Below are 23,022 nucleotides of genomic sequence, written 5' to 3'. Positions count from 1 at the left end.
ATGATTCCATTTCATAAATTGAACTGATAATAAACAAAAAGCCTATTCTCAATTGCTTTCCGCCAGGGCAAAAGAAAATTCTGAACGTAAATTTTTCCGTTGATGAGACCATTTCTTCTGTATTCTATACTTATAAGCCATTGTTTTAATAATGTTTTTATTAAAACAAACACATGAAAATTAAATTCAGGTCTATACAAAACCTATACATTATTATTACCGCCGCCAACGAAGTTGGGAGGAGATTATGTTTTTGCCCCTGTTTGTATGTTTGTTTGTTGGTGAACAGCTTCCTGGCCACAATTTTAATCTTAGTGTAATGAAACTTGCAGGTATTAACTGTTATGTAAAGATCCGGAAATTATTAAATTTTGGAAGGTCAAGGTCAAAGGTCAAGGTCACGGCCAATGAAAATTGCCAGTTCTCGTAATCAGCCTAAAGTTTGGACATCGTTGTCAAAGAGACTTCAAACTTGATTAATATTTGAGATTACGAAAATCCACGCCAATTAATACATGTTAAGGTCAAGATCAACAAATAAGCGGCAGAGGTCTGTAGTTTATATATATATATATATATATATATATATATATATATATATATATATATATATATATATATATATATATGTGTGTGTGTGTGTGTGTGTGTGTGTGTGTGTGTGTGTGTGTGTGTGTGTGAACTCATAATTCTCAACCTTGTCTCACAAAATATTCAAAATCATAATGATAGTGTCTATGATAGGAATAGTGATAATAATAAAACTTACGTGAAAATCATATTGTTTGCTTTTCTCACGCTTAAAAGAAAAGTGTGATTGATTTACTTGAAGGAAAAGTCTCTTTACTTGATAAACCTTTGAATATCTAAAACATATAAGAAATTAGAAAATATTCTTCTCAGTTTACTTAAATATCATTGTTATGTATTTTGAATTAGGGTAAAAAAAAAATTAGCTAGAGCGTTTGAACAAGATGACACGCGTGAATTTATATATTTCGCCAACAGCAGCTCATAATCCGAGGAACCCTTATACCTTATGCATTCTGGCGGGATATATTTGGCGTCTCTGTTGTGATTTTCACCAGTTAATTAAATCTGCCCGATGTACTGGGCGGATCGCAAGGCCTTAAGGGCAAGATTCCCAAAACCCTCCAGGAAATTAACTAAAATACGGCGATAAAATTTACAATTTTATTACAAAAATAAACTCTGATAAAGACAAACAACATTCTTAAGCATTCAAAAAACTCACTGAAAAACAAGACTGACCCTAGGTAATGTAGCATGTGCTCTTCAAGCACAAAGTCCACACCGGACTCATTAACAAACTGAAAATAGTGCCAATTCGAATTCAATACACAACGAATCACACACCAAATATCCCTATTCTTATTTAACTCAGGATTCAGATCCCCAATCACAAGGATCTCTACGCTAAACTGCGATATAAAAACTAAACATCTTGCACTCAAACTTCTACTACAACCAACCTGGTAGACAAGGTAGAGAGGAGAGATAACAATTAGAGGGGACTTACTTGGTAGGGGACGTTGGATCAAAGAGGACGAGCTATCCTTGCAACCTCGGACGTCACCTTTTTGGCGCAATTTGTCCTGAACCTAAATTTCTACATTGGATTTTTTTAACATGTTACAACAGAATGACTTTATTTTTCCTAATCTTAAATTACCAGCAATTGATTTTATTAGTCTCAGCGCCTTCCTACCAGGTGGTTTCCTTTTTTGGCTCTAAACGTTCACGTCTGGAACTACATTCATTCGCCCGCGAGTTTCTCCTCTCCCTCCAATTTGACGTAGTCGTAGGCGGAGTCAAATGGCGGGAATTTCGATTGATCGGGTCGAAATTCCCGACAGTCTCATTGGCTGGTTCTTTCTTAACTCTGATTGGTAGTTATTTGTGACGTCATACAACCGTATATTTATGAATGGATCTAACCTGTCAGGGCTGAAAACCTATATTTATTGCAGATATGGTATGACTTAAAATTACAATTTTCATAAACATAAACTTTACATAGTTATCAGTTATTTAATAAATAAATAAATGATAAATCGTGCCGAAGTGTCCAAGTCAAATAAAGACGCCATATTCGAAGGAATGCTTGACTGTGTTCTGGCTACGGTGATAAATGTGCGTGTGTGCGTCTGTAAACTTATAGTAAGGGCAACTACCAATCACAGTTGAGGTACTTACAGCCAATCAGAGGACTAGACTACCTCACCTGGAAAGTTTGGGGGAAATTATATGAGTTGCTGTTCGAAATCCCGTCCAAATTCTATGAAGATTATTTCTATGGAAATAAACATAAAAGTTTTATTAATTTGGTAACCGAATAAATAATAAATTTTCTTGAAAGGTATAAATTAAATGAGTAAGTCATATTCGAAAGAATACTTTTCTGCGTTTTTGGCTACGATGTTAGATAATGTGTGTACGATACCGAGAGGGAACTGTCAGTCACAGTTAAGGAAGATTTGGCCAATCAGAGGACAGGAACTTACTGCCATGAGAAAGTTCCTGGGTCATAGGAACAGTTGTACAAGAAACTTTCCCGAATTTTCATGAAATCGCTTTCTAACGCTCTAGAAATGGGACGGAGCAGAAGTTTTTCTTTCACTTTTAAGAGAATTAATTATATTTTTTTTTCAAAATATAAAGAAAAAGTCCCTCATAAGATGTTTTAATAACATATTCTATTAGAGATTTACATTCTGATTATCAAATTATTATTGCTATTTAGAAAATACGTCTTTATGGCGTCATCAAGAGTAGAATGAATATTACAGTTTGTCTTTACAGTACTGGCTTGAGTGAGCGAGCTAGCTATCAAGAGCTAAATAGTGACTATGTAAAAGTGGTTGAAATAAATATCTTGAGTGGATGTAACTCGTTTGCCAACAGCAACCCATAAATCAGAGGAAACCTCTCAAGTTGTACATTTCCTTAGCGGGAAATATCTGGCGTCTCATTGGCTAAGTCGTCTTCTGCTGTGATTGGTGGTTGTATGTGACGTCATTTAATGAATTAAACTGATTACTGATAAAATACCTATATTCATTATAGATAAGTTGAGACTTATAAATTGCAATGTTTATAAAAACAAGCACAAAATATTATTTGTTATTTAAAATAATAAATAAAAAACTTTGTTCTAATGCGTAAACTAAATAAATACGTAATTTTTAAAGGAATAATTAAATGAATTCTGGCTACGATGTTAGATGTGTATCTGTGAATTTGTAAATAAAGGCAACAACCAATCACAGCTTAGAAGATACAGCCAATCAGAGGACTGGAATATCCCACTAAAAGAGAGTTCCGGAAACTTATGAGTTGCTGTACGAAAAACCTACCGGAATTTCCATAAACTTGCCTTTAAACGCTTTGGGTAAGAGACACGGACCTGAATATTTTTTGTTTTTAAGGGAATTGAAGATTTAAGTCTTCACAATGTATAAAGTTCCTTCTTATATGATGTTTTAAAACATATTATATTGGAAGGTTGCATTCAGATTATCAAATGATTTATTTTCATTCAGAAAATACGTCTGTGTGCCGTCATCAAGAGTAGGATGAATTTTACAATTTGTCTTTGGTTTGTTTGTTGATTTGAGTAAGCTATTATTATATCAAGCTTAGATTGTGAAGTAACTGTGTAACTTCAATTATCATTTTGTTGTATTAGTCAAATGTTTATTAGGAAATATGTCGTTATGTAAGGTAGGTAGGGGTAAAGTACCAAACACAATTTAAGAGAGATAAAACACTGCAAATTGTATGGAATCGAGCTCAAAACAACCATTTAGTAATAAAAGGGATCTTAAATATCATGTGTGCATGTATAAAATAGGATGAAAAAAAAATTGCCTTCCAGTCAGTGTTTGAACGAAATATCTCGTGAATTTGATCTGTTTCCCAACAGCACTATTATAAAAAGGTACCCGCCCACTTTATGCGTTTCCTTGACGAAAAATATCTGGCGTTTCATTGGCTGAGTCGTCTAAAGCTGTGATTGGTGGCTGTATGTGACGTCATTCAATCTCGTATTTCATGAATGGATTCAACTGGTTACTAGTAAAATACTTATACTTATTTTAGATAAATCAGACTTATAAATTACAATGTTTATAAAAACAAACATAAAATATTATTAATTTTCTAAACTAATGGACGATGAACCTTATTCTACTGCATAAACTGAATAAATACGTAATTTTCTAAGAAATTATTAACTGAATTCTGGCTACGATGTTAGATGTGTGTGTGTGTGTGTGTAAACAAAGGCAACAACCAATCACAGCTTAGAAGATACAGCCAATCAGAGAACTGGATTATCCTACCATGCGAGAGTTTCGAAACACTTATGAGTTGCTGTACGAAAACCTTACCAGAATTTTCATAAAATTACCTTCGAACGTTTTAGCTAAGAGACATAAATCTGAGTGTATTTTGTTTAAGAGAATTTAAAATATAAATCTTCACAATGTATAGATTCAGTTCCTTATAAGATGTTTTAAAACATATTCTATCGGAGTGATACATTCAGATTATCAAATAATTTATTTTCATTCAGAAAATACGTTTTTGACGTCATCGCAAGTAGGATGAATTTTATAATTTGTCTATGCTTTCTTTGCTGGTTTGAGTAAGCTATTGTTATATCAAGCTTAGATAGTGAAGTAATTACGTAACATTAATTTGAATTTTGTTGTATTAATCATATGTTTATTAGGATATTTGTAGGACAGAAACTTACGGTCTATTAAATTTCTTATTCCTGATCTAAATATTAATCATTGGCACCGTCGTTCAATTAGTTCATTGTGCATGTTGCATGAGTTTTTTCATGATTCTGACTGTCGGGAATTTCGACCCGATCAATCGAAATTCCCGCCATTTGACTCCGCCTACGACTACGTCAAATTGGAGGGAGAGGAGAAACTCGCGGGCGAATGAATGTAGTTCCAGACGTGAACGTTTAGAGCCAAAAAAGGAAACCACCTGGTAGGAAGGCGCTGAGACTAATAAAATCAATTGCTGGTAATCTAAGATTAGGAAAAATAAAGTCATTCTGTTGTAACATGTTAAAAAAGTCCAATGTAGAAATTTAGGTTCAGGGCAAATTGCGCCAAAAAGGTGACGTCGGGGGTTGCAAGGATAGCTCGTCCTCTTTGATCCAACGTCCCCGACCAAAGTAAGTCCCCTCTAATTGTTATCTCTCCTCTCTACCTTGTCTACCAGGTTGGTTGTAGTAGAAGTTCGAGTGCAAGACGTTTAGTTTTTATATCGCAGTTTAGTGTAGAGATCCTTGTGATTGGGGATCTGAATCCTGAGTTAAATAAGAATAGGGATATTTGGTGTGTGATTCGTTGTGTATTGAATTCGAATTGGCACTATTTTCAGTTTGTTAATGAGTCCGGTGTGGACTTTGTGCTTGAAGAGCACATGCTACATTACCTAGGGTCAGTCTTGTTTTTCAGTGAGTTTTGTGAATGCTTAAGAATGTTGTTTGTCTTTATCAGAGTTTATTTTTGTAATAAAATTGTAAATTTTATCGCCGTATTTTAGTTAACTCCTGGAGGGTTTTGGGAATCTTGCCTCTTCAAGGCCTTGCGATCCGCCCAGTACATCGGGCAGATTTAATTAACTGGTGAAAATCACAACATTTGGTCCTTCGAACCGGATCGCAAGCGCTTCCCAGAGCCGGACAGGACTAATTTAAAATATGAGCTTTTGAGAGAGAGAGAGAGAGAGACGAACAATTAAGGTCCTCTACGTCCCGATGTGCGATCACCCACGTGGGTCAGTTCTTTGAGTCCCTTCTTAACGTTAAATTATCCTTTTTTCCTTGCCTTGTCCAACCCCCCCAAACGTAAAGTAAAGTAATTAAGATGGCTGTGTCCACGATCGTGCATATCGAGGCGTCGATGGGCCTACTGGAGGATTTGCTAAGCGAAACGCAAAGGGCGCTGATAGAGACTTACTCCGAGTCCGTTTACCAGAATTTGGTAACGGAGTTGCAGGCAGAGGTCCGACAGCTTAAAGAGCTATACAAGAGTCAGCGCGTCAAGCTAGAAACTAGTTTCGAAGCCCGAATTAGGCATATGTTAGGTGAAGCGACACGCGCTTCCACTCTATTGTACAATAGAATAGATAAAGTGAAAGGCCCTTCAACGGGGAATGTTGCCCTCCCCAGGTTGAAGCCGCTGCCTCTCCCCACGTTTGAAGGGGAAGTGCAAGAGTACGCATCGTACCGTGAACTATTCACGATCCACGTGGATCGAAGAGCTGATTTAGACGAAGTGTCTAAATTCACGTATTTATTGGGGACGTTGGGCAAGGAGCCGCTCAGGATTATCAAATCCCTGAGTGTAACCGCCGCGAACTATAGTGTAGCATTAGATTTATTAGATAAGCAGTATGGCAACGTGCACCAAACACTCGTGATTCTGCACCGCAAGTTAGCAAACATCTTTGTGCCGTCACTAAACCCAGTAGAATTAAAAAGGTTCCGTTTTGAGTTGACCATCATTATTGAGCAAATCAAAAGACTTAGTACCAATGACTTAGGCCAGGGCATGGTCATGAGCCTCATTAATCAAAAATTGTCAGAGGGAAAACTATACCGCAAGGTGGTAGAGCATTTGAGGAAATGCGACTATACGTTGGACGAGTTTTTTGAGGCAATAGATTTCATAGTAAGAATGTTAGAAGACGATGCATTGCAGAGAGGCGACAGTCTTGAGAGTGGCAAAAGACCAGACAGTAGTGTAAGACCGAAAACCCATCCCATCCACCATAATTTCTGCCCATTTTGTAGCGAACGGCATCCGCCTCACGGATGTCGCCAAGTGACTGACGTAGCTGCTAGACGTCGCATTTTAATAAAAAGGGGTCTTTGTTTCAATTGCACGAAATCAGGCCATCGTAGCGATAAATGTCCCGTATCAAATTCCTGTAGAAACTGTAATGCTAAGCACCACACTGCGATTTGCGACGCGGGTAGACCGCAATCAATCCCTAGTAATAGTAATAGTCAATCAACAACGTCCCGCCCCGTAGTAAATGCGACGCCTGCACAGAACCAAAATGCCCCCCGTCCGTCTAAGGTTAAAGTAGAATCTAAGCCGTGCACGAGCGCAAAGATCGCGCAGAGGTCTGATGTGGATCTCCCATGCACTATCTTGCCAACAGCCATGGCAGGTATTCAACAAAGGCAAGGTAGTAAGCGAGTCCGCCTATTTCTCGACTCAGGAAGCCAGAGGAGCTTCATCTCTGCAAAAATTGCCCGTCAATTAGGCCTACCGGTGGTAGGAAGAGTATCCTTGAATATAGCTCCGTTTGGTTCCGAGGAAATAAGCGGCCAATACGATGTAGTAAGTTGCAGGGTTGAAATGGGGAAAAGAATCGTGCGTATGAAATTGGTGGCACACGAACACGTGGACGTCCCGATACATAACGTGGGTTATGTTAAAGTCAGACAGCATCTGTTGACCAAGGGAGTCACGTTAGCCGATCCAGCAAACCAATCAGATACCATGAAGAACGTTCACATATTAGTTGGGGCTGATTATTTTAGCTATTTTGTCATAGGTGTAGAAAAAGTAGATGGGATAAATCTTTTCTTAACGCATAATGGTATGTCCCCGTACGGGAAGGTGCCACAGTGGCTGTTCCAAGGGGAAAAGGTCGAACAAATAAGAACGTTGAGAGTGTGCAGAATCACGGACGAGCCATATCTGTATGATGTAGATGAGTGGTGGCGATTAGACCGTGTTGGTATCGCCCCATCTGAGCAATACACTGTTCGCGAGGCCGAGGCCGTGCGAAAGGTATCGCAAAGCGTTGTAAGAAAACCTGAGGGATATCAGGTTAGCCTACCATTCGGATCGGATGCTAGGCCAGAAACAAATTATCGTAACGCTATGGCGCAGTTGGAGTCGTTGCAGACAAAATTCAGAAAGGATAGGGAATATCTTGAACAATATCAGGGAGTGATAGATAAGTATCTCGAAGCAGGTTTTATATCAGAAGTGAAAAATCCCGTAGTGGAAGGTTATTACATGCCACACTTTGGTGTTAAGAAAGACAGCCGTACCACCCCCCTTAGAATCGTGTTCAATGCCTCTGCCAAATCACAAGGTTGCAAGTCCTTGAATGAATGTCTTTTACCTGGGCCCAATTTGGTAGAAGTAGCATATAGTTTAATTATAAGGTTTAGGTTGAATCGATATGCCATGTTAGCCGACATAAGTAAAGCATTCCATCGTGTTTTGTTAGATCCTCGTGATGCCAAATACACACGATTTCTGTGGCGCAAGGCAGCTGGTCGAGCGCTTACCTTCGCCTTTAGAGTCGTGGTGTTCGGCATCACAGCTAGTCCATTTTTGCTACAGCAAATATTAAACTGTCATTTTAAAGAGGAAGGGCGCCCAGATTTAGTAAAATCTTTTTATGTCGATAATTATCTGGCCACGTTTGAAGATATAGAACATATGAGGCAAGAGCATGAGTCTGTTCATAACATCTTAAAAAGGGCGGGTATGCCCTTAGAAGGGTGGGCCAGCAATCACTTGGCCTTCGATAGCGAGAGACAGTGGAATGAGCCTGTGAGTGTGAACGTGCTCGGGCTGCGATGGGCCCGGGACGTGGACAGATTGTGTGTGAAAGAAAGCAAAAGGATCTGTGAGTTGGGGGAGGGATGGGTGCCCACGAAGCGTAGGGTACTTTCCCTATTAGTCTCCATATATGATCCGATAGGTTTGATAAGCCCATTATTTGTAAGGGGAAAGCCTTTCCTTCAACAACTATGGGAGGATAATGTAGGTTGGGATGATGTTTTAGGAAAAGAGAGGGCTAAAGAGGCAAGTGAATTGTTGAATGATTTGAAAGCGGTGAGCGACATCACCTTTCAAAGATCAATAGGAAAAAGAGGCTTACAACTTCATGTGTTCACCGATGCCAGCAGTAAGGCATATGGAGCAGTAGCATATACTAGGGACGAATGCAATCGGGTAAGTCTGGTAACGAGTAAAACCCGGATCACTCCGAAAGGGATGAGCAAGCTGACGATCCCTAAGCTAGAGTTGCTGGCCTTGTTGTTAGGCAGCAGACTAGCAAGAACGCTCAAGGATCTGATCGAGCCACGGGAAATAGTAATGTGGACCGACAGTAAGGTAACGTTGGCATGGGTAGCATCGCCCGATGCCAGGTCTAATAAAAATGTGTTTGTTTCTAACAGAGTGGCGGAAATTAATTTTATTCAGCAGGTTTGTAGTTTCAGTCTGAACCATGTCCCTAGTCAGCAGAACCCTGCCGATATCCTATCCCGAGGCGCAACGGCTCAACAATTGCAAGCTAACCCCCTGTGGAGGAACGGTCCAGAATTTCTCAGGACCACGGGAAGGCCTGTTCCTTGCGAGGAGGAAGATTTACTACATCAAACTCACGTAGTAGCGGCGGTGCAGGAGTTGAGGGAGGAGATGTGTCCTACCCCCCCCAGGCGAGATTTGGGACGTCCTGAAGAGGGAAGTAGGGTTCCAATTCTTGTTACGAGTAGCCAGACTAGTTTTAAAGTTTGCTAAGATAGAACGGCATCCGTTCAGTATTGTTGTAAAATTAGAGCAAAAACATTATTTGCCTACTGTTTATGCCTACTTAGAGGGCGGAGTCAGACCCCCTCGTGAAGTTGCTAATTTTGCTAGACAGTTGAATTTAGTTTTGGTAGATAATCTCATCTGCACCAGGGGACGAGTGTCCCATGTAGGAGAAACTGATCATTTAATTCTCTTGCCAGCCAAAGGGCATTTGGTTAGGATGTATCTAAATTATTTACATCAGTTACATTTGCATTGTGGGGTGAATACTCTAATAGGTATCTTTCGACAGAAATGTTGGGTGGCGGGTCTACGTTCCATTGCGAAGCGAACCGTGCGGCAATGCCCTGAATGCAAGCTGGCCTTCCAGCCTCTAACGAGACAGCCACCACCACCCCCCCTGCCAAAGGAAAGGATCACCCTCACAAAACCGTTCACGGCGGTCGGAGTGGACCACACAGCAGCTATACACACGGAAACACGGCCAGGGTATATACTTATCGTAACTTGCATGGCCAGCAGAGCCGTGTACCTTGACTTCTGTCCCTCTTTGGAAGCAGAAGAATTCGTGTTGGCACTTAGACGGTTTAGCGCCACCCACGGTGCCCCACAGCTCATCATGTCCGACAACCATCAAACCTTCAAGGCTGCCAGCCACCTCCTGCAGGGACTTTATGAAGAGGATGAAGTCCAGCAGTTCCTGAGGAAAACTGGCATAAAGTGGGGGTTTCAGACGCCCCGTGCACCTTGGAAGGGTGGGTTCTTCGAGCGTTTGATAGGAGTAACGAAACGGACCCTCCAGATAGCCCTCGGAAAGAAGTACCTGCCGGACGCCCACGTGCTAACCCTCGTGAAAGAAGCAGAAGCAGTGGTGAATAATCGACCGCTCATGTACAGCGGTGACGAGCGCGAGGATGAAGTCCTCACCCCCTCCCATTTGATAAGAGGACACCAAGTCCACCTCATGGCCCCCATCTTACCGGACGACCATCTGAACGCAACCTTCACCTCTCGGAAGCTACGTGATCGTTACGTAAGATTGACAGATTCGCTCAAAGCCTTTAGGGAACGCTGGAGAAAGGAATACTTGAGTGCCTTGAGGGCCCGGCACGACAGTCGGCCCGGGGAACCCTCCAAGCTGCACCCCGGAGACATCGTGCTAGTGAAGCAGGACAATAAGAAGAGAGCGACTTGGCCACTGGGACGTGTCGTGGAGACGTATCCTGACGACAACGGAGTCGTACGCTCGGCGAAAGTGTTGTTTGAGGGTGTCGAATCGCTGCGAGCTGTCAGCCACCTGGTTCCCCTAGAAATAGCCCCCTCTGAGGATGACCATGAAGGAGACGACGGCGATGACGGAGAAGAGGGTGCGAACAGTTCGACAGCCGGAATGCCAGGGATAGCGGAGACGTCTGGGAACGACCAGGGTATGGCAACAGCTACGACAACTCAACAACCAGCCACAGGAACGGACGACAGCGACGAGGAAGGTGAGAACTATGCGGTTAGTGTAAGAAGTGAAAATGAAAATGAAACAGCAGACGAACGCACAAGGACGTTCTGCACGCCCATTGAGAAGGGCTGCCGCGAAACAGCGAGAACTAATGGACTGTCTACTGAAAGGTGACGATATATAAAAAGTAGCTGTAAACTGTAAGTGAAAAGGGGGCGTGTTCTATCTGGAATGTAGGGAGGGTGGAGTTTGTGAGGTGTGCGTGAATCTGCGGAGGTTGGAAGTGCTTAGGGGTGGAGTACGGGGACGGGATGGTCTCTCGTGCGTACAGACCGAGCGTTGCACAGAACCTGCCCCTCCCTCTTGTACTCCATTAAGTAACAGCCTGCATGTAGCAGCGCTATAGAAGTCTCGATTATTGTGAGTTGAGACAGACTGAATTTGAATTGTCATATGTATTTCTGCCATTTCTTGAATTGTCTTAGGCCCATTGCCTAATTGTCTTTGCACTTGAATTATTATGATTGTATTTCTGCCATTTCTTGAATTGTCTTAGGCCCATTGCCTAATTGTCTTTGCACTTGAATTATTATGATTGTATTTCTGCCATTTCTTGAATTGTCTTAGGCCCATTGCCTAATTGTCTTTGCACTTGAATTATTATGATTGTATTTCTGCCATTTCTTGAATTGTCTTAGGCCCATTGCCTAATTGTCTTTGCACTTGAATTATTATGATTGTATTTCTGCCATTTCTTGAATTGTCTTAGGCCCATTGCCTAATTGTCTTTGCACTTGAATTATTATGATTGTATTTCTGCCATTTTTTGAATTGTCTTAGGCCCATTGCCTAATTGTCGTTGCACTTGACTTATTATGATTGCATTTCTACCATTTCTTGAATTGTCTTAGGCCCATTGCCTAATTGCTTGCCAATTGAATTGTAAAATGTGTACATATCACTTATTTCTGCTGTTCCTTATGTGTATTACACGAGTGCTTTAGAATTGCTAGGCCCATTGCCTATTTTGATCTGTTATATGACTGTATATTATTGATTGTGTTTATTACCCCGGGGTAACATTGCTGTAGTATATTGTGCGTACTCTGTTCGAGTCGTTGCGGAGCGCTACGCAGCGAGCCTAACAGAGTCTCGGAGTAAGCCACTCCCCTCACCCCGAGTCTAGCTCCATCCAATTGACCGACGTTTCATCGCTCCTTATTTTGGGGCGTGGAGGATGTCGGGAATTTCGACCCGATCAATCGAAATTCCCGCCATTTGACTCCGCCTACGACTACGTCAAATTGGAGGGAGAGGAGAAACTCGCGGGCGAATGAATGTAGTTCCAGACGTGAACGTTTAGAGCCAAAAAAGGAAACCACCTGGTAGGAAGGCGCTGAGACTAATAAAATCAATTGCTGGTAATCTAAGATTAGGAAAAATAAAGTCATTCTGTTGTAACATGTTAAAAAAATCCAATGTAGAAATTTAGGTTCAGGGCAAATTGCGCCAAAAAGGTGACGTCGGGGGTTGCAAGGATAGCTCGTCCTCTTTGATCCAACGTCCCCGACCAAAGTAAGTCCCCTCTAATTGTTATCTCTCCTCTCTACCTTGTCTACCAGGTTGGTTGTAGTAGAAGTTCGAGTGCAAGACGTTTAGTTTTTATATCGCAGTTTAGTGTAGAGATCCTTGTGATTGGGGATCTGAATCCTGAGTTAAATAAGAATAGGGATATTTGGTGTGTGATTCGTTGTGTATTGAATTCGAATTGGCACTATTTTCAGTTTGTTAATGAGTCCGGTGTGGACTTTGTGCTTGAAGAGCACATGCTACATTACCTAGGGTCAGTCTTGTTTTTCAGTGAGTTTTGTGAATGCTTAAGAATGTTGTTTGTCTTTATCAGAGTTTATTTTTGTAATAAAATTGTAAATTTTATCGCCGTATTTTAGTTAACTCCTGGAGGGTTTTGGGAATCTTGCCTCTTCAAGGCCTTGCGATCCGCCCAGTACATCGGGCAGATTTAATTAACTGGTGAAAATCACAACACTGACCATCCTTTACATTCAGATCTTCCTGGACAATTCCGTCCTGTTCGTAATACTAGGCAGGCAGTTAATTTTAATAGCCAGGCCTTCTCCATCATGAGGCTCAATACAACACAATATTCTGGAAGTTTTATTCCAGCTGTGATCAAGTTGTGGAATGATCTTCCTATTCGGGTACTTGAATCAGTAGAACTTCAAAAGTTAAAAGTTACAGCAAATGTTTTGATGTTGAACAGGCTGACATAAGTCTTTTTATAGTTTATATATGACATATCTGTTTTGACGTTGTTACTGTTTGTAGAAGGATTCATCATTAATTTGTTCTCATCATTTATTTATTTCCTTATTTCCTTTCCTCACTGGGCTATTTTTTCCTGTTGAAGCCCTTGGGTTTATAACATCTAGCTTTTCCAACTAGGGTTGAAGCTTGACTAGCAAATAATAATAATAATAATAATAATAATAATAATAATATATGTCGTTATATAAGGTGGGTAGGGGTGAAGTTCCAACACATAATTTCAGATAAATGATGACTAAAACACTGCAAATTGTATGGAATCAAGCTCAAAACAATCATTTAGTAATAAAATGGATCTTAAATATCATATTGTGTGAATGTATAAAACAGGGCAAAAAATCCCTAACAGTCACTTGTGAATTTGACCTGTTTCCCAACTGCAGCCTATTACTTAAGAGGGAAATATCTGGCGTCTCATTGGCTGAGTCGTCTTCTGCTGTGATTGGTGGGTGGATATGACGTCATCCAATTTGGTATTCTATGAATGGATTAAACTGATTACTGGTAAAATACCTATATTTATTGTTGAGAAATTAAGACTTACAAATTTCACTGTTTATAATAACAGGCGTAAGATAATATTCATTTATTAATTAATATAAAATGGATCTTGTTCAAAGGCATAAGCTAAATAAATACGTACTAGTTAACTGGATTCTGGCTACGATGTTAGATTTTGTTTTAAAGGGAATTAGAGATAATATTCGATATTAAAATAAATACTATTATTTTGTCTAGCTTGTACATGACTATACTTCGTATTTTGCTACATTTCAAGTATAAGATTAATTATTCGGAGGAATAATTGTCTGCTTTGATTACGACATTGTGTGTGTGTGTGTGTGTGTGTGTGTGTGTGTGTGTGTGAGTCGAAGCATTGGTAAACAAAGACAACAACCAATCACAGCTGAGGTAGTTATAGCCAATCAAAGGAGGGAGTTCCGAGCATTTATGTGTTGCTGTTCCATTTACTAATCCGAATTTCGATAATATTACTAGTGATGGAGCTGAAGATTTTTTACTTCGATGGATGATGATGATAAGGGAATTATTTTTTTTTTCAAAATATATAGAGACAGTCTCTTGTAAAGTGTTTTTTATGACATATTCTATCAGAGGAATAGATTCTGATTTCCAAATTATTCTTAAGAATGTCTTTAGGACGCCATACAGGATGAACTTTACAGTTTGCCTAAATGTATGATTAATTAATTTTCTTTGCTGGTTTGAGTGATGTATTGAGTAACACGTGGCTAATATTCGATATTCACGTCGATACTATTATTATATCAAGCTTAAATAGTGAAGGAACTGCGTGACTGCAATTCGTATTTTGTTGCATTTCTAGTATAATGTAATTATTCGAAAGAATAATAGAATGTTTTGGGCTGACCAGATTTCGAAAATTGAAATAAAGGACACCTAATTTATAGATTTTGTTACTAACAGCTGTTCATTACATGCGTCAAAGCTTCAATATTGTAATCAAGCATGTTTCGCAGCTCCAAGGGTTATAATTAAAGTGATCTGCCATAATATATTGAATAAATTGCAAACAATAAATTCTCATGATGAAAACCTTTCCATACGCCTATTGAAATTATTTTCCTTATTTTGTTAGTATGCTATTTTTCATTGTCATATTTTGCCCTTGATCCATATGCTCCTAAGGGATGGTGTTTGGTTTAAGCATGTATTATGAATTCAGAGTAGGACGAGCATATATTTTTTTTTTTTCAAATAATGAAAATACGGGGCAAAAGGCGTCCTGGGGATGGTCGATACGGGACACGTCTTAAACATGGGACAACCCTGTGAAATAAGGGACGTCTGGTCATCCACTCATCCTGCCTACTTACGATCATACTTTGAGGTTTGTTAGGACTCAACTTTATGCCCCATGATTTGCACCATGCACGAATTTTAGCTAGATCTCTAATAAGGGATTCAGCTTTATCAGATCTATATTCAGGAGATGAAATTGATGGAAAGAGAGTAGCAGCATCTGTATATAGACAATGAACTTGTTTTCTAGGACAAACCGCATATAATGTGAAAAGTAATAGGCCGAGAACACTACCCTGAAGAACACCAGATATCTCATTCATGTACTCACTGAGATGCCCATCAAAACAACTCTTTGCGATCTATTGCTTAAAACTTCAGTAATGATGCTAAAGAAAGACCCACCCACTCTCAACTGTTTTTGTCTGAAAACAAGAACCTCATGAATAACACGGTCAAAGGCAGCACTAAAATTAAGGCCAATCATACGAACTTCATGATCACGCCAAGAGATATCTATACAGCATTTGGGAATTGTAAGAAGGGCATCACATGCTTCAATACCTTTACGAAAACCTAATTGTAAAACTAAGGAAAAGATGATTACCTTCAGCAAACCTATTAAAGCGTTTTGCCTAAAGATGTTAAAATTTTTTAGATAACACGGGAGTTATGGGAATTGGGCAGTATCAGTTAGACCCGAGCTACCACAAACACATTTAGCCTACATAGTGGAATAACATTACCAATTCTCCAGCAATTGCTAAAAGCTCTTATTTTTCCTAACTTGTGTAGAATAACAGACAACTCTGGAGCTAAGGAATCTGGTATCTATAGAAAAATAAATGAAAAATACCATTTGGATTTAAACCTCCATAAACATCAAAGTCCACCGAGAGAACTTTTATTTCATGATATCGAAAAGCTTAACTAGTTAGGCTAGACAGTGATTAGCAGAGCTATCTGGTTTAAGTAAATAAAGAACTGTTGTATCTACACCAAACAGTGCAGATTTAATGGTAGCTAACCACTCATGTTCCTGGGTTGAACCAGAAAGGGTTACTTTTATGGTAAATTGTATTGCTTTTCAATTGAAGCATAAACTTTGAGCAAAAGCTCTTAGATGAGTATAGTTATTCTAAGTCAATTATGATCTGTTACCCCTCTAGAGATGATAGGCCCCCGGCTTTTCAAAAGAAGCACGTCTACAATCATCACTGAACCACGACTTGTCTTTCACTCCGTACCTTAGCACATGAGAATGGATACGCCTATCAATTATGCTGACTAGATTCTCATTCAAAGGAACAACAGGCCTATCTCCATTATACAAATGTGATCAATTCAAGTCCAAAAGATCACTCAAAATACCATCCAATTCTGCTTGATATCCTATATGATTTTTATATGAGTATGATACATCAAGGACAGAATGATATTGCTTTATCGCTAATGAAATCGAGGCCTGATCAAATGTTACAACTGGAGAACCAATCTTACTCGTTATAACGCAAGGGGAGTCAAGACATGAACAGTTGTATCCATGACCAATATTTGCTATGAAAGTCTAGTGTTTTACACCCGAAGGTTTATAACATTTGCTGAAATTTAGCAGTAATATAATTTAGTTTGTCTGATTACTGATATAATGATCGCAGTTTTCTCGTCTACGTCAAAGGTATTCTACAGGATACTAATTTTCAAACGCCATTATTTTTAAAAGACATTCAAAGAATCTCCTAATATTTTGATATCAGCTGTCAAAGTCAAATTCACACTATCCATGACCTGTATCTGAAACTTGTTACTAACAACGAATGAATTATTGGGAGCTGGCCGAAAAAGGAGAAACAATACTTATATATATTTTAATCTTTGCAAAGTAGAACTTTATAAATACCAAAGTAATTTCGATTCTCGGAGTAAAATCACAACAAATATTTTGGTTAGACAACAAACTATGATATTATAAATGAATATGCTTGAGGTTGAAAATACCGTCGTCTCTACGACCTCATGAAGGGGAATTAAAGAAAATCTGAAGAAAATGTAAGTAACTTTAATTAACACTTCATTATTGGTTGCTTTGAATTGATAGTAAATAAGCCATTATTTTTATTTGTAGTCTGATTTTACCATAGTCATGCTAAACTGACGTATGTCTTCTGAATCTCATCCCAACCCACTACATTTTTGTTTTAGTTCAGTATTAATGCAGAATATTGGCGTAGTTGCATGTTTTGCTATTGATTATAGATTTTATACATATGGGAATTTTATTAAGGTTGCTAATTTGTGTTGTTATAGAGTAAGTATACGTTGACAGAGGAATATATAGCCACAAACTCCAGAATCGGCATATATACAATATTACTGGCTCTGGTGACGTTAAAATTATAGAGTACTGTATTGCAATAAACGGTTTGTTGAATAGAAGATTTATTTACAGTGTATTATGTGGTTTTAAGTTTTTGATAATGAATGAGGGTGAAAATTCGTAGGTTTTGAGTTATGGTGGGTTAATGGGGTGTATGTATGATAGCGGCCACCTGTATGCATTATTATGCCTAACTTAGAATACGGCAGTGTAAGGGTGGGGGGGGGGGGGTCGCAGTGGGGCGTTAGCCACCTCGCTAGGTGTGTAGGGAAAGACACGGTATTATTGTACTGTATTACAGGGCAATGTAACCTAGTGAAAAAACAGTAAAGTTTTATTGTATTACAGACTCTGATTTCGATCAGAAAATATGTTTTCCCGTAATAAATAACGTGATTTGACCTTCATTTCAACCGCAAACAAACAGAACAACCAATTCGACTAACTCTAAGTAGCCGAACTGGTTGCTGTTATTACGGATGAAATGAAGGTGAAAACCGGTTAAATCATGTTATTTCCTACATGAAAACATATATTTTCTGTTAAAATGTTTAAATATAATGCCTTTAGTTATATATACTGTATTCTGTTAAAATGTTTAAATATGACTTGTTCAAATTCCGTGTCACTTCACTCACGTATGTACTGCGAACGCTAACATTAGCAACGTTACCAATGTTACACAGCGTTACCAATGTTACGATGTCATTGGTAACGTTAGCAATGCTACGGTAATATTAGCATGTGTATTTTAAAGCATTTTTCCATATACCTTTTACACAATATATAAAAAGGAGCAAAAATGGTACAGAACCTAACAAACCCACCTAACCTAACCTAGAAGTTCATAACATTAGCAACACTTTATATAATGGTTCTTGTTCCGCCACTAGCTCGCTTACGCTCGCATGAAAATAAAACATCAAACTCGTATGTACTGGCAAGCGGTAATGTTGAGCTTCGCACGCTAACAAAATAGTAAAACTAACACATTAAAATTAAAGAAATTAATTGCTTACTTTTATGACCGCGACGACGAAACTTGTGGGTCATCGGGGTGTTATGACTGTAAGCCTATGGCGTCTTAACTTCTTTGTCTTAGTTTAGTACTGCACTTGGAAAACTGTAATCATTGGGCTATTACATTACGAGATTTAAGAAAATTATCATCATTGGAATTGGGATTGGGGGTTGGGAAATATTACCTCCCCCCATACGTATGTGTTCGTGATTGGTTAACAGGAAAACAACGGAGTCTAGACGGTAAACATCAATGAATCAGAATGGGAAACTTGTCCAGAGCAAGTATTTATGTGAAATCTGGGCGTGACAAGGTAATAAGAAAATGTATAAAAGTAATATAGCAATATAAAATGGAATGTATGATGAATAATATTTAATGGGAATATAAAATGAGATGATTTTATAAGATATTGGATAATAAAACGAGTAATTCTTGGCTCAAACGTAATATGTATACGAGGGTATTATATAAAAGGAATGGTATAGTTGTACTGGATCAAATAATATTGGAGGAGGAGCCTATGTGCAGGTTTTTGCGCAGAAGGTCGAAACTTACTGTGTACAAACGAATGAACGAGAGCGACTAGAACCGACAAGTAGAAGGCCAAAAAATAAATGAAAAACACTGCTAATGTTAGCATATCATGCTAACATTGTCACAGCTCGATATTACCATATTTTTTCACGAGACATAGCCTTTGCAACGGCGCCGCCAAAGTTTATCCAGTTATACTGTTTTGTCTTGTCCTCCGTTTATTATAAATCCAAGAAGGTAATGTATAGAGAAGAAAAGGCTTGTTTTACCATTATATACTGTTTCCCCAGTATGTTTTCCCCACCCAAAACCCCGAATTCCCACTGGGGGTCCCCCATTATCGTGGGATACAGATAAATACATATATATTTCTGAAACTATTCGTCTGCGACGGGAACGAGTGTCATTTTTGAAGAGAGCAGACTTTTTTTCTATAGAACAAAATAGTTTATTTCCTAGGTTACATTGCCCTGTAATACAGTATAATAATACCGAAAAAACTACTTTTTTCTATAGAAAAAGGTCCGCTCTTTTCGAAAATGACACTCGTTCCCATCGTAAATGAACAGTTTCAGAAATATATACATATCTATATCCAACGATAATGGGGGACCCACAGTGGAACTCGGGATTTTGGGTGGGGAAAACATACTGGGGAAACGATATATAATGGAAAAACAAGCCTTTTCTTCTTTCTACATTACCTTCTTGGATGTATAATAAACCGATGAAAAAATACGGTAATATTGGGCTGCGCAATCTAACAATAGCAATGTTAGCGTAACATGCTAACATTAGCAGTGTTTTTCATTTATTTGTTGACATTCTACGGGTCGGTTGTAGTCGATATAAATATATCTATTAAGGTAATATTTAATATTTCGCTGCATTTATATGGGATTCAGTGACTTTTCATTCCCATTCAAACAATTGACAGAATTGTAAGTCTCTCTCTAAGAGTTCATTTCGTTTGAGAGAACGTATACTTTGGTTTTCAAATGATTGTGGAACTTTCTTTTTACCAAAGAGTAGAATGCAAATTTTAGTGTTAAATTACGCAGTGAATTTTACTCAGTGGAGAGTGCTTCTGTTCGGACCTGTCGTGATCCTAGCCTTAGACCTCTGTCAAGCTCCCGGACCCAGGGGAGAAGTTAAGTTGAACGGCGAAAGGAATCGAGAGGGTAGCCAGGCGTTACAGTCTTTTAAGACCCGAACAGAAGTCCTCTCGAGCGTTTTTCTGTCGTCCCCCAGAACGCTCACCCTTGCTATAGATAAAGCGAGGTATTAGTGTTTTCAAATATTATACGCGCGCTTCAGTCGCTAAGCTGAAGACAAAATTAGATTCGTTCTGCGTATTTATGTTGAATGCGGCGCGGACTTAGTGCCGCCGCCTCCACCTGATGGGTGTCATCTCCCGACAGTGACAAGTGCTAGGGATCGACGAAGATAATGCTGATTACATTTCGCCTAAGGTTGCTTCTGTTCTTTGCTGTTAGGCATGAAACAGCAATTATCTTCATTTATGCAGTCTTATCAGCCTGCCGTTGACAGTGCGGTCGGGTGTCACGATTCCGGTCTTGACACGGTCGCACAGGCGACGTGTCTTTAACGGTGATAACTCGTTGTCGCATAGGCGGCCTACTAGCTGCAATGTTCAACGGTGGGAGGAAGTGGATGCATCGCTTCGATTACCTGCTCAACGCAAATGGACCGTTCATAGCCCCTAGTATCAGTCTATTCAGGCGCGCCGACGTTCGCCAGGCAGCAGAGCATGCTACCAAGCGTTATGACAGACAGCAGAGCCGGCGAAGCGTCAGCGGAACGGTGTGGCAAGGAAGTGGAACGTCAACGGAACGGAGCATCAGTGTGGACGCTTCAGCCGCGTGGAAGCTTCAGCGTTAGTGTGGACGCTTCGCTACCTATGACAATAGACTTTAATGTCTACCTAACCATGATCGTCTAGCGTTGAGTTATTTTTGCTCCAGGCGCTATATTAAGAAATAAATCTTAACTTAAAAGATATTATATTCTCGGACCAAGGCCTGCTGGGCTAACTCTTGTTTTAGAGAACTAGAATTAAAACCTATAAGCATTGAGGTCTGAATTCAGAATCCTAATGAGTGGATTCCTAAGAATCAAGACTTCTCTTCCTAGGATATAGTATTGTGGGAGGAAGAGAATAACTTTCAGAAACTTATGAGAATTTTTCTGAAGAGTTTCCCTTTTATTTTATACCTGCTGCTCCTCGTTCCGACTTCAGAGTTTTTGCTAGTTGAGTTGATGGTGTCTCTATTTATTTTATTTTTATTACTACCCAGGCTACAACCCTAGTTGAGAAAGCAAGATGCTTTAACCCAAGGGGCTCCTATAGGAGAAGATGGCTCAGTAAGTTAATAGTAATATAGATAAATAGATAAATTAACATTAGATCTTTCTCAGAGAAATAGCGAACCTTACTGTAGAGGTTGATGCAGCGCCTGCAGCTGCAACAGCAGGAAGTGCATTAAGGCCTTTATGAGAGTAGAGTGTAAGAGTATATCTCTCACCACGGGCAGATCTTGTCTGATTTAATGTATTATGTTTTAAAACGCTCTTTTTTTAAACATAAAACTTACCAGCTAGTTAGATAAGAATGGCTGCAGCAAGCAGAACCTAAGCGGCAGCGTGACGAAGCTCAGAAGTTAATTGATGAAGCCGCGGAGCGTCAGGGACAGCGGCAGGCAGGCGCCAAGCGTCAGCTTGACGACCCACGCCACTTGAGTCATGAATTGGTGGAGCGTCAGCGCGAGCATCGCGTGAGCGCGGCGCGCCAGGACGCGGCGGAGCGTCAGCGCGGCGCGCCAGGACTCGGCGGAGCAGCAGCGCCAGCTAGATTATTCCCATAGTAAAACCAATCGTGACAGCAAACGCAAGGCGAGTGGTTGTCAATTGGATGTGGATATGGAACAACGCAAGCGCGCCCATGTCGCCACTGATGCGCCTGCACAGGAAGGTCAACGTTTTAATTAGAGCACAGCTCCAATCGGATGACGTTCTACGTTCTTCCTGTCTAGTAGACTAGGAAGTTTATCGTCATGTATGCACGCAAACAGAACTTACCCTCATAGCAGGTGTGTTGTGATGCTTAAACGGGAAGCAATCGAGTGTGTTTTTTCTTCCACGAGAGAAGCGGAAGTCAGACAAGTCACATATAATCCTGGCTCTTTCTCTGGAATCTGAAGCACATTCAGGGAAAAAAGAGTTTGTCCTCGTCGAAGGACGCAAAACCTAGGCTTGGTAGTCAACAATCAATACGTCCAAGACCTTTCAGGAGTCATATGTTTTCTAGTAACTTATCCCGCAGTAACTGATGTTCTCCGGAAGTTTTTTCTGTTGAAAAAAGGCGACGTGTCAGCACCAAAATCGGGTAAGACTCATAATTCTTCGAGAGAAAAGGTGCTCAGTTTGCTTCTGTTCACACTTCTTCTCCACCCCCTGTTTGGGGAAATGTCTAGTACTGTACTTTCTTCTGGGGTCTAGCGACTACTGTTGACGGTATCTCACAGCATGGGATACGTTCAGGTCGCGCACAAGGCGGGCTGGAAATGTCATAAGGACTTCCAGGTCGCTCACGGGACTGCTGTTGATGATCTCTCATAGCCTTCGCTCACGCTTGAGTTGGCGCACAAGCTGCCCTGTGAGTGTAGGTTTGGTCTGAGCTAAAAGAGGTCAATTTCATCTCTTTTTAGCATTTACAATTCTTGGGGGGGGGGGAATTTTTTCTCCTAAAAGAGTAAGGACTACCATAGATCAAAGGGATGGTTTTCCGTTAGTATCAGACAGCGTAGTTCTCTGATGCTCGGTAACGCTTCCTCGCAAAGATATCTTCTTGTTGCGGGAAGTG

At 39.9% G+C, this 23,022-nt stretch overlaps 1 protein-coding gene across 2 annotated transcripts in view; it reads left to right on the top strand.

Moving 5' to 3' along the window:
* LOC137616583 (uncharacterized) overlaps positions 1-23,022 on the top strand; it is a 229,293-nt gene that overhangs the window by 93,265 nt on the left and 113,006 nt on the right. Inside the window, exon 1 of one of the 2 annotated variants that reach the window (XM_068346465.1) lies at positions 17,003-17,253. The exons of the other annotated variant lie outside the window; for it this stretch is intronic. The gene's annotated coding sequence lies outside the window, so the exon portion shown is untranslated. Of the gene's footprint in view, positions 1-17,002; positions 17,254-23,022 lie in introns of those variants that run through there. 2 annotated transcript variants of the gene reach the window in all.

The sequence above is a fragment of the Palaemon carinicauda genome, chromosome 22 (genome assembly GCF_036898095.1).
Source record: "Palaemon carinicauda isolate YSFRI2023 chromosome 22, ASM3689809v2, whole genome shotgun sequence".
NCBI lineage: Eukaryota > Metazoa > Arthropoda > Malacostraca > Decapoda > Palaemonidae > Palaemon > Palaemon carinicauda.
This window is presented reverse-complemented; position numbering and strand designations above follow the sequence as displayed.